This window comes from Amia ocellicauda, chromosome 3, assembly GCF_036373705.1.
Source record: "Amia ocellicauda isolate fAmiCal2 chromosome 3, fAmiCal2.hap1, whole genome shotgun sequence".
NCBI classification, from domain to species: Eukaryota; Metazoa; Chordata; class Actinopteri; order Amiiformes; family Amiidae; genus Amia; species Amia ocellicauda.
In genome coordinates, this window is record NC_089852.1 from 47,658,633 (window position 1) to 47,670,842 (window position 12,210).

Genomic DNA, 12,210 nt, shown 5'->3' on the forward strand with positions numbered 1-12,210 from the left:
TTTCATTGATTTAATAACATGGTTTTATGCAAGTCTTTGTTTGTCCATAAGAAGGGGTTTTAACTAACTCATGAATGTCTGAATAAGACTAAAAACATACTGTTGTTAATCAATTAATGTGTGTAATAGGGCCAAGTGTTTGAACAGTGCTGGGTTCTGTTTACCTTAATCACATATTACATGAAAAGCTTCAGAAAGTTGATATTTTGGTTTATTATAATTATTATTTTAGTATTGTTATTGTTGTTGTTCTACGTCGAAGAGCATGTGGTATTGGTACCGGCACTATGTTAAAAAATAAAATAAAGCCATATAGTCTAATAATGTTATTATACAGAAGCAAGAACATTGTACACACAGCAGGTTGTTGTTGTTTTTATTTTGTAGCAGATATAACTAAATCATAATACTTTATCTCCTAAAAAAATTGTTTATAATGAAAGAGTCTGTATTAAATCAACCCATTATACTTATGTAAAGCAATGCATAGATACATTTACTAAGAACATGTAATGTAACTCCACTCTATAGAGCAACACGTGGTGTGGCCCATTTTCACCAGCTTTACTGTGGTTAAACAGAAACAACAGAAACCTTTGCTTTAGTTATCCCCAAGGGAGCCTTTTCACAAACTGTTTGCTTTCTTTTTTCAAGAAAAGTCGATAGTAAGAGCCAAACCAAATGCAATCTGGCAGACCTGCATTGGTCTTTGGCAGGTTTGGAACAACAGTTTCCAGGCTTAAATAATGACACAGACAACAGCAATTGATCAAATGTGGCATGTACAAAAACACAACAAAATATAAAATTGCAATACAAAGTATTACATTAAATTGTAAAATTGGAAAGAATAATTCTGATAACCATTTGCTTGCAGAAGTTACTTCAGTCAATTGAAATATCAATACACAGTATAATCTCAAATCTGTAGCAACTTTATTTATTTTTACTGTGACTTTACTCCTCTTGTAAATCTGGAAGATATGATACTGCTGGGTTAAACAGTCAAACGGTCAGTGAGGTTTTAATGTGACAGGAGCAGTAGTTAGCAGGTTAGAGACATGATTGCATAGTTTTGTAATGGGCTCAGCTAGACAAATAATTTCCTGAGTGCCATTCTAAACCAGATGAACCGTGAGTCTGGTGGATGAGCCAGATTGTATTTCTACCTAGTTGTGTTCAAAGCCAGGTGGAGAAAGAAGGATGGAGACAAAGCTTTCTGTAAAATTGTCACCTCAAATTGTAGTAACAATCTATGAAAAGAAATCTACTTCTGATTAAAGAATAAAGTTTTGGCTTTATTCGAGAAGTAAACAGTAGAGGGCGCCATATGTTTACTGTAGAGAGCACTCTTGTGTGGAGGTCTGTAATTGAAGGTTATTCACATACCCTGCTGGTGTACTGTGGTTATAGGTATGACTTTATTTTGAAATATAGTTTCCACATGTACATACTGTAAAAATACAACCCAACCTATGGTCCATTCCAGTATAATTGTTAAGAAATCACAACAACGTAGAACAAGTAACCAGACCTGACTTTACATACTCATTTGAAAAATTATCAATTGTATCCTGTTTCACAATTTGAAAATAATTGTTAAAAGTGCATTGGCATGTTTCTGCAAATACTTCAAATATTAATTTTATATTATCTGTCTTGAATTACTCGTATTTCAATTTAGGGACTGTATTTTCAAATACAATCTCATCTCATCAATCACAACAAACTGTGCACAACAACAGAGATGGTCTTCAATTACCAACCATCATGACTCCAACTGAAAGTAAATGTGGAGTTGCAGAAGTCTCTTGTGTTGTAGTTCAAGTTTAAACAGTGTTATCACTAGCACTGACTATATGTGTTGGGTAGATGTTTTTCCAGCAGTACACACAGCAGCTCAACTTTGAATAACAAAGCTGTACAATAGGCCTTATAATGTTTTAATGAAAATATTCATCCATAAATCACTGAAGTGAAAATGTTGCATTATTACACTTTATGTACATGAGGATTTCAAACAGTTCCTCTGACAGTGAGCAGCGCTCTGGCCTGAAGACACGTCCACCTGTACTGAGAAGGCCTCCACAGCTGCAGAAGATGCTGAACATGCATGTATTCAACAGCAATTGTACTGAGAGTTGGATACAGCCCAGCCTTTGTCTTCCAGAACTGAAGAGGGCCAGAAGATGGTGGAAGATGAGATGTGGAGTTACTCCTCAACTTCTCTGTTAATGGTTAGAGATTCCTTAGGATCTCTGCTTGGCTCATCCATGTAGCCGAAAAGTTTCACAGGAGGTCCACTGGACGACACACTGGGCGTTTCATCCTCATCAGTGTGAAGTTATGGGCAAGGTTGTTCATTTGTGCTTTGAAGACCGTCCTCTCAGTAGCAGTACACCATGCCAACTTGAAGTTGAAGTTGAAGTTGGATCCAGGATGGAGAAGACAATTTGGAAAAACTTTTTCTCCTGATAACAAGCAATGTGTTTCTCTGTTGTTTCCCTGTTGTTTCCCTGAGACTTTTCACCAGTTAATCATTGTATTTTAAAGAACAGTTGCCAAGGTGATTCAAAAGCCCCCTGATACATGGGATTATGCAACTGGTTGTCACAACATTTGACCCCTATGCACAACCTGTGGCAATCTCAATGGGTGTAAGGATGTCTACAGCATCACTGAGGATGTACTTTTCATGCTGAGATAGTTTGGGGACAGGCAGTGTGTCCACCTTGTCCTCTGCATTGATAACTGTCCTGATCACTGGTGGGCTGCAGACGATTTCCCCCTGAAAGAGATCTTATGACTGACAGTAACAAGAGAGCAATGTGATAATTTTGTGTATTGAGGGACTCCAATACTGAGCCTTCCAACCTCTAGAACATGCCACACTTTTACCAGAACCATCTTGAGATCTGTGTGATGGGTGAGCATGAATTCAGAATTCATCACAACATGCCCACACCTGAGTGGATTGGAAGTTCAGCTGTTTGGCTCCCTTAGTTACACCTCATCTCATTCACTCATTGTCTTCAATGCAAGGGAAATACAGAAATACAGAAACAATCTCCAGATTGGTGAACTGACATGATACAAGGTAGCTTATTTATTTTTTTACCAGCTGGTGTTCAGGTGTGAAATAAAACACAAACTCAAATGTTTTCTAACTACAATGTACTGTTATTGCCGGGCATTATGGAATGTACATCAGGAGGCAAGATGCTGCAGTCTCTCGATTTGTCTTTAGTTCTCAGTTTTGTCTTCCTTCGACACCAGAGGTCCCCTGCAGCAAATAAAGCACTTCTAAGTTTGAAGGTGAGAATGTGAGAGAGTACACATTTTTTTTTCAATGGGAAATTATCAGTTGGCATTTTAGCTGGCGTTTTGTTTGTGTTTTTTCCCCATGTCAAAGATCTATGTAGGATGTAAATTCAATAGAATAAAATTATTTCCTTATTTAGATATTTATCTTGCAGTATGAGGCACAATCCTTACAGATTGCATGTACATCCGTGAGGAGGATATTTAGTTTTCTTTCTCTGTTATTGCGAGTTTGCTGAAAAGCCAAACTAAAATGCCAGAAGTCACCTTTTGTTCTGTACTCTCAGTTTTATGTTTTCCTTTCAAAAATTGGCACAATGTGTATGAACTCGCTGCACTGAATACAGTATTACTAGAGTAAATTGTCCTGTTTTTTAAAAGGACACTCACTGACAATAGTGCAGCCTTTTAATTGATGGTCCTTATAAAAGTAAAACAAAATAAGTATTTTTTGCCACCATAACAACCCTGACACACACACACAGAGGGCTTAGTAGAAGGATAGGTGGAGAGGGTGGTTTGAAGAGACAGAGATTGGCCACCAATTATGAATTCTTAGACACTTTGTCACTGGTTACTAAAGCATGAAGAGGACATACAAAAGCTTTCATAACCCTCATACTACTGACTGGGGTTTCTCTGGGGTAATAATTAAAAGTGTTATAAATAATCAGGGGGGTAGGGGGACTGTCAGTGACTTTGAAGCAGACAGACTGATCAGCTGCAGACACAGAGTTCCTCATGTGCTCTGTCAACATCCCTAAAAGCTGCTCTTACTAAGGCAAGATCATGTTCAAAGTTAGCAATACCATATATATTTTCATATTAAAAATGTGTATGGGTATTATATTAAATGTTTAAGTTCTATTCTACAATATAAGACTGTAAAATATTGTGTCATGCATATCACTATGTGCAGTTAGAACACAATCAGCAAATGGGGTGAGTTGTTATTTTCATTGTTGTTTGAAGCTCATACTAACCAGATAAGAGCCTTTCAGATAAGGCCTGTTAGGTTGTGTTCCTAGTTCCTGAAAACGCCATTCATTATATATGCAAATGAACACATCTACACTCAGTGGCCACATTATTAGGTACACCTGCTTGTTAACACAAATAGCCATAAAGTGAATAGTGTGCATGCAGACATGATCAAGAGGCCTAGTTGTTGTTCGACCAAACGTTAGAATGGGGAAGACGTGTGATCTAAGCAACATTGATCATGGTATGATTGTTGCTGCCAGACGTGGTAGTTCCAGCATCTCAGAAACAACTGACTTCCTGGGATTTTCACACACTACAGTCTCTAGAGTTTACAGAAAATTGTGCGATAAACAAAAAACATCCAGCGAGTGTCAGTTCCTTGTTAATGAGAGAGGTCAGAGAAGAATGACTAGAATTATTCAAGCTGACAGAAAGGCCACAGATACTCAAATAGCCACTCTTTACAACAGTGGTGTGCAGAAGGGCATCCTCTGAATGCACAACACATCAAACCTTGAAGCTGATGGGCTACAGCAGCAGAAGACCACACCGGGTTTCACACCAGCCAGCTAAGAACAGGAAGATGAAAGCATTGGAAAAGCATCACCTGGTCTGACCCAGTCCCGGCGGCAGGATGAACTCGGTGGGGGGGGGATCAGAAATGACTAGGGGGGCACAGGTCGGTTGGGGGTGCTGGCGAAGTGTGGTCTTGGGTGGGGGGGGTGTGTGCTGCTGACGAAGTGGAGTATGGGGGCTAGAACAATAACAGCGTGTATCGATGGCGGCAACGCACGTGAGTTTTGTAACAAGAATGCAACTTGCCATAAGACATTTCTACATGGACAATTAATAACCAGATAAAAAAAAAAAAAAAAGGAACCAATATTCAAACTGGCCCAATAGCACCGGCCCCGGTCTGACAAATCTCAATTTTTTTTCTGAGATATGCAGATGGTAGGTTCAGAATTTGGTGTAATCCGCATGAATCCATCCTGCCTTGTGTCAACGGTACAAGCTGGTGGTGGTGGTGGAATGGTGTGGAGAATTTTCTTGGCACACATTAGGCCCCTTAATACCAATTGAGTATACTTTGAATTCCACAGTGTACCTAAGCATGGATACTTCCAGCACGATAATGCACCATATCACAAAGCACGCATCCTCTCAAGCTGGTTACATGAACATGAGGGACTTCAGTTTACTCCAATGGCCTGCACAGTCAGTCTTCTTAAATCTTTTTAAATTGAGGGCACTCATACTGCTCAGTTTCATTAAGATTACATTGCTTCTGGTTTCCAACATATGTCTGACAAAAGGTACAAAATATATATATATATCTGCTATCTTGCTAAATATCTTGCTGATCATGTGCTTATTTACCCACACAGAAACCATATTCTTGGAGATAGTCAACATGGGTATAGACAAGGCAGATCATGTCTTAATAATTGATTAGAGTAATTTGAACTTGCAACTGCAGCTGTAGATCACATGAAAGCATATGATATGATATACTTAGATTATCAAAAGCTTTTGATAAGGTTCCACACCAAAGACTGATCATCAAATTGGAAGCTGTAGGCATTCAGGGTAATGTAAGTAGATGGATTATAAACTGGTTGATGTATACGAAACAGAGGGTGTCGATTAGAGGAGTTGCCTCTAACTGGAGTGAGGTTGTTAGTAGAGTTCCACAGGGATCAGTACTAGGGCCTTTGCATTTTCTAATCTATATTAATGATCTGGACTCTGGGATAGTTAGAAAACTTGTCAAAATTGCAGATGATACTAAAATAGGTGGCTCAGCAGATACAATCTCGGCAGCACAGGCTATTCAAATTTACTTAGATAATATTTAGTTGTGAGCTGACACCTGGCAGATTAAATTCATTGTGGACAAGTGCAAGGTATTACATGCAGGTAACAAAAATATCCACTATAATTACACTATGGGAGGAATAGAACTAGATGAAGTAACACATGAGAAAGACCTAGGAGTCTATGTGGACTCCTCACTTTCTCCATCCAAACAGTGTGGGGAAGCAATAAAAAATGCAAACAGATTGCTAGGGTATATTGTCAAAAGTGTAGAATTGAGAACAAGGGCAGTAATGTTCAGACTGTACAATGCACTAGTTAGAGCTCATCTGGATACTGTGGACAGTTCTGGGCTCCACACTTCAAGAAAGATATCGCTGCTCTAGAGGCAGTTCAGAGGAGAGCAACCAGACTTATTCCAGGTCTGAAGGGAATGTCCTACTGAGAGACTGAGGGAACTGAACCTTTTCACCCTGGAACAGAGGAGACTATGTGGGGACTTGATTCAAGTCTTCAAAATCATGAAAGGCATCGACCACATCAAACCAGAGGAGCTTTTCCAGATCAGCGGGACACACGCACCCGAGGACACAAATGGAAATTGGGCTTCAAGGCATTCAAAACGGAAAACAGGAGACACTTCTTCACACAGAGACTAGACACAAACTGGAACAAACTCCCCAGCAATGTGGTAGAACATTTAAAAATAGACTGGATAGGATCCTTGGATCACTCAGTTATTAATGGACACTAAATGAGCACGATGGGACAAATGGCCTCCTCTCATTTGTAAACTTTCTTATGTTCTTATGTTCTTCAACCAAGACAGGGCACAAAGACTGTTCTTCGGCAAATACATAATATGGGGAATTTATATAAAACCGCCGATAAAATCGAGCAAGTAAAATATTAAAAGACCCTAAAAAATTCAACACAAGAAAAATGCTACATAAAAATTAAACCCTAATTTACTCAGATATAAATAGCAAAACACAACACAGCAATAACCAGTTTCCTTTCTCTTTCCCAGGTGCAGTCAACACAACCACTGCAAGTAGGTGTGACAAAGTCTAGAGCACACAGAAGACTTCCTCTCAAAGCTTTCTGTTCTATTATAACCTTTTCTTGCACCAGTGCCCCGTCGGCTGAACAGGACACCAGCAGGCTGCAGGTAAGAACAGATAAATATTGGATGGCTCTGTTTAGGTTCTCCCTCTCCCTCTCTCTTTACAGTCTTGATCAGATCTCTTCAACACAGCAGGACTGCCACAAAACTGCAGGTAAGAGGAAGGGAATCTGTGTCCAAGACTATTGTCCCTCTGGTCTATTTGTATCCAACCGAGAATGTCCGCTTTCACATATGTATGGCTCTACCATAGGGGAGGCAGGAAAGCAGTGGCAGCTTCCAAAAACACAACATCTAAACACCTGGAAAGAAACAGTTCTATAAAGTGCCAGTGCAAATTCCTCAGTATGACTTAATAAAGACTCTGTATATATACTGGATGTGTCTTGTAATTCTCCTATGCCACAATCACAGGGTCATTTAGAAGACAAGTAACTTAGCTGACTTGAAGTCCATGCAGTCAACTCTTAGCTGTCAGTCCCAGTTACTGTTTGTTGCTGTTTCTGGTTCCAGGTTTCTTTCCTTATTATTTGTAATCCTCAATGTGGAAGTGTGACAGAGAATGTCACTAGGCCTCCTCTAGGCCTGGTCATTGGACTTTTTGTTCACTATTGATTATATTGTTGTTGTGGTGGTTATTATTGCTGTTTGATGATTGTTACCAGCTGGTGAGAGAGAGAGAGAGTGTGTGTGTGTGTGTGTGTGTGTGTGTGTGTGTTAGCACTACAAACTAAGTGGGGGAGGTTACAGAATGGAGGGGAGTGGCTTGTTAAATTACCTGGGCTAGGTTAGTGCACCTGTTGAGGGAGGGGCCTAAGGTATATAACCAGAGTGAAGAGAACAATGGGGCGTGCGCGTGCTGTTTTGGGCCTGTGTTTGTTTGAGTGCATAGACGGGGATGGAGGAGATCAGAACATGTAAAGGAACTTAACACTGAACTCAGGTCACAACCCCTGAGAATAGATTTACCTTCAGCTTGCTATCCTGGACATTGTTTGGAGTGCTCTGTTGGACTTCCTTTTTGTTTGGTTTAGGTGTTTGTTTTAAGAAATTCAATTCCATGGAGAACCCATACCGAGCCTGTCAGAATAAATGTGTACTTGGGCTTATTAAAAGGTATCCAGTGTCTCTGACCATTCTTGACGGGGAAGTCATCACGAACTATTAGTTTTCTAAATGAGAGCGAGAGAGCGTCGGTCACAGGAAGCATCCGCCTTTACTTTTCCTCACTGCCATATCCAAACTGCTTCCCCTATCCAGCCCTGTGTCCTCTGCTCAAGGCTGCGAGCCACTTCATCCAGTCTGTGCTGTCTCAGTCCCTCCTGAACGAAGCTCCTGGCTTAAATAGTGAAGCAGAGAGTCAGGAGCGCATGCACTTGGCAAAGGAACAATAATTAACCCAATCACCAATAAACCAATAGTTAAAGAAAATCATAATAAAACCACACAATAGGAAGTGAAAGAAACCACTTCATATAATAAAAAGTGATAATAAACATGAACAGTGATAATAAAGGATATAAATGTACACATTTAAAACAAAAGTGAAAAGAACCCATAATTAGGTTTTAAGCCCATCATCCCCTCAAAATATGCTGGATACATTGGAGTGGGGAAGGCAACCAAAAACACTTTACGAAGGCAACATTCTGCTAATTCAAGGTAGGTTTATATAGAGTATAAAGATAGAATACGGGAATATTTAACACTTGATCTTTTTTAGGAAAATTCAGTTTTTGAAGTGTAGCAATATTGTACAACATTTTATATAATATACTTTCCTTGTGCCTCAACCTCCGGCTTTACCTCTTGACCACAACCTTGGACTTCCCCTGATACCCCATTTGCCTGATCTTCTGACTATTGCTAGTGACTTCGACAACACCTTTTGCCCAGCATTTGTTTGCCCTGTCTCACCGGTATCTGACCTACGCTTGTTTGACCACCTCTACCTTGACCCGCAATTGGGTGCTCCGCTCCCTTGTCCTCTCGAGCCCCACGGACCGTGACAGAAAACATTGCAGCTAAAGAACCCAGCAGCTCTTCCAGAGGTGAAGACTGCCCTCAGCACCCAGGGAACCATGCTCAGTGAGCATGAGAGGATGCTGCGGCAGATTGAAGCCACCCAAATCAAATCCTCAAGCAGCTTCCTGCCAAGTCACCCGACCCCCCGGTAGCTGTTGCCCCTGTGGCGGCTGCTGCTCCTGCAGCACCAGTCATACCTGAGCAGCTAGCCGTGCCCAAAAATATGACGGCTCACCGGACCGCTGTAACAGGTTCATTCTCCAATGCTACCTGTATTTCACTCACTTTCCCACGTCCTTCCCCACCAATGTAGCCAAAATCGCCTCCATTATTACGCTTCTGACTGGGAAAGCACTCCAGTGGGCATGTGCAATATGGGAGCCACAAGGAGAAGTGGCACAGTCTCTGACTGCCTCCCTTGCTCACTTTAAGGAGGTCTTCAACCACCCTGCGGAAGGAAGGGATGGCGGGGAACAACTCCTCTCTCTTTGCCAGGGCACCTCATCTGCTGTGGAGTATGCTTTGAAATTCCACACCCTGGCTGCAAGCAGTGGATGGGCTCTCATCATGATTCTTCTGAACCAGTACCAGTACCCTGGGGTTCCAGCAGTGCTGCAAGAAACTGGCTACCCTGTGGGCAAGATGCTGGTACCCAAAGTAATGTACCTGCCAGAACATGTACAGGGGCTCTACCTTGCACTTTCAACTTTCCCAGGACCAGACTAGCTTATTTACAGATGTGCTCAAATTTGTTGGTACCCCTCCACAAAAAACAAAGAATGCACAATTTCCTCAGAAATAACTTGAAACTGACAAAAGTAATTGGCATCCACCATTGCTTATTCCATATTTAATAGAAATCCGACTTTGCTTTTGATTTTGTTATTCAACATAATATTGTAAATAATAAAACAAATGAAAATGGCATGGACAAAAATGATGGGACCCTAAACCTAATATTTTGTTGCACAACCTTTAGAGGCAATCACTGCAATCAAACATTTTCTGTAGCTCTCAATGAGACTTCTGCACTTGTTAACAGGTAGTTTGGCCCACTCTTCCTGAGCAAACTGCCCCAGCTGTCTCAGGTTTGATGGGTGCTTTCTCCAGACTGCAGGTTTCAATACATAGATGTTCGATAGCATTCATATCAGGACTCATAGAAGACCAGTCCAATGTTTTGTTCTTATCCATTTTTGGGTGCTTTTAACTGTGTGTGTTGGGTCATTATCCTGTTGGAGGACATATGACCTACAACTGAGACAGAGCTTTCTGACACTGGGCAGTACGTTTCGCTCCAGAATGGCTTGATAGTCTTGAGATTTCATTGTGCCCAGCACAGATTCAATGCACCCAGTGCCAGGTGCATCAAAGCAGCCCCAAAACATAACCAAGCCTCCTCCATGTTTCATTGTAGGTATGGTGTTCTTTTCTTTGAAAGCTTCATTTTTTCATCTGAGGACATAGAGCTGATGTGACTTGCCAAAAAGCTCCAGTTTTGACTCATCTCTCCAAAGGACATTCTCCCAGAAAGAATTTTGGCTTGTCAATATGTATTTTTGCAAATTCCAGTCTGGCTTTTTTATGTTTTTCTTTCAAAAGTGGAGTCCTCCTGGGTGTTCTTCCATGGAGGCCACTTTTGCTCAAAAAGCGACGGATGGTACGATCAGAAACAGACATACCTTCACCTTGGAGTTCAGCTTGTATCTCTTTGGCAGTTATCCTTGGTTATTTTTCTGCCATTCGCACTATCTTCTGTTCAATCTGGGGTCAATTTTCCTCTTGCGGCTGCGGCCAAGGAGGTTGGCTACAGCTCCATGGACCTTGAACGTCTTGATAATATTTGCAACTGTTGTCACAGGAACATCAAGCTGCTTGGAGATGTAGCCTTTACCTTTACCATGCTTGTCTATTAATTTCTTTCTGATCTCCTCAGACAACTCTCTCCTTTGCTTTCTCTGGTGCATGTTCAGTGTGGTGCACACAATGATACCAAATGGCACAGTGACTACTTTCCTCCATTTAAATAGGCTTAATGACTGATTACAAGATTGGAGACATATGTGATACTAATTAAAGAAACTAATTCGTTTGGAATATCACTATAATCCAATTATTTATTATCTTTTCTAAGGAGTACCAACAAATGTGTCCAGGCCATTTTAGAATATCTTTGTAGAATGAACAATAATTCATCTCTCTTCACAGCTTCTTTGCTTTATTCTATGACATACCAAAGGCATGCAAGTATACATGATGCAATTGCTTTTTATTTCTTCACTTCTCAGGAGGAATGAAGCATTATTTCAATGAGCTGTAAGCTTACCAACAAATTTGAGCACACCTGTATGACAACACTGGGTGTATGTTCGTCACCAAGCCACCCCTGCTTGCACTAGGGGGGTTTGTACAAATGACAAAATCATTCAGGTCAAATAATTTTCTATAGCATGCACTCCAACAGCCCTGGAGTTCTCTTTTTCAGTCTCCTGACATCAATCCCAGGAGGATCTTCAACCACCAACACTCCACCCTAGGAATCACTTTGCCCAACACCTGTACCTCAGTTTCAAGATACCCAACATAAGGTATCTGTAAACCATTACCCGCTTTAATGTCTCGGTTCCACTGGCTTAAGCGTCCGTGCCATACTGTGCCATGCCGGATGGATGCGTCCCAGAGCTTTTTTGTAAAAACCAGGCAATTGTAGCAAGTCCATCCCTGTTGTGGGAGGAGCAGATTGATTGTGGGTTTGGTTTGTGTTTTGTTTTTAAAAACAAAGACCGAAAACACTATGATCCATAGAGCCTGATGCGGAAAGGACTTATGTGTCTATTTTATTCTTTCTGCTTTACATGATTGAAGACAGCATAATAAATACGTTTCTGTTAAGAGATATTAGGAACAGCTAAATGTGTATAGTCATTATACTCAGA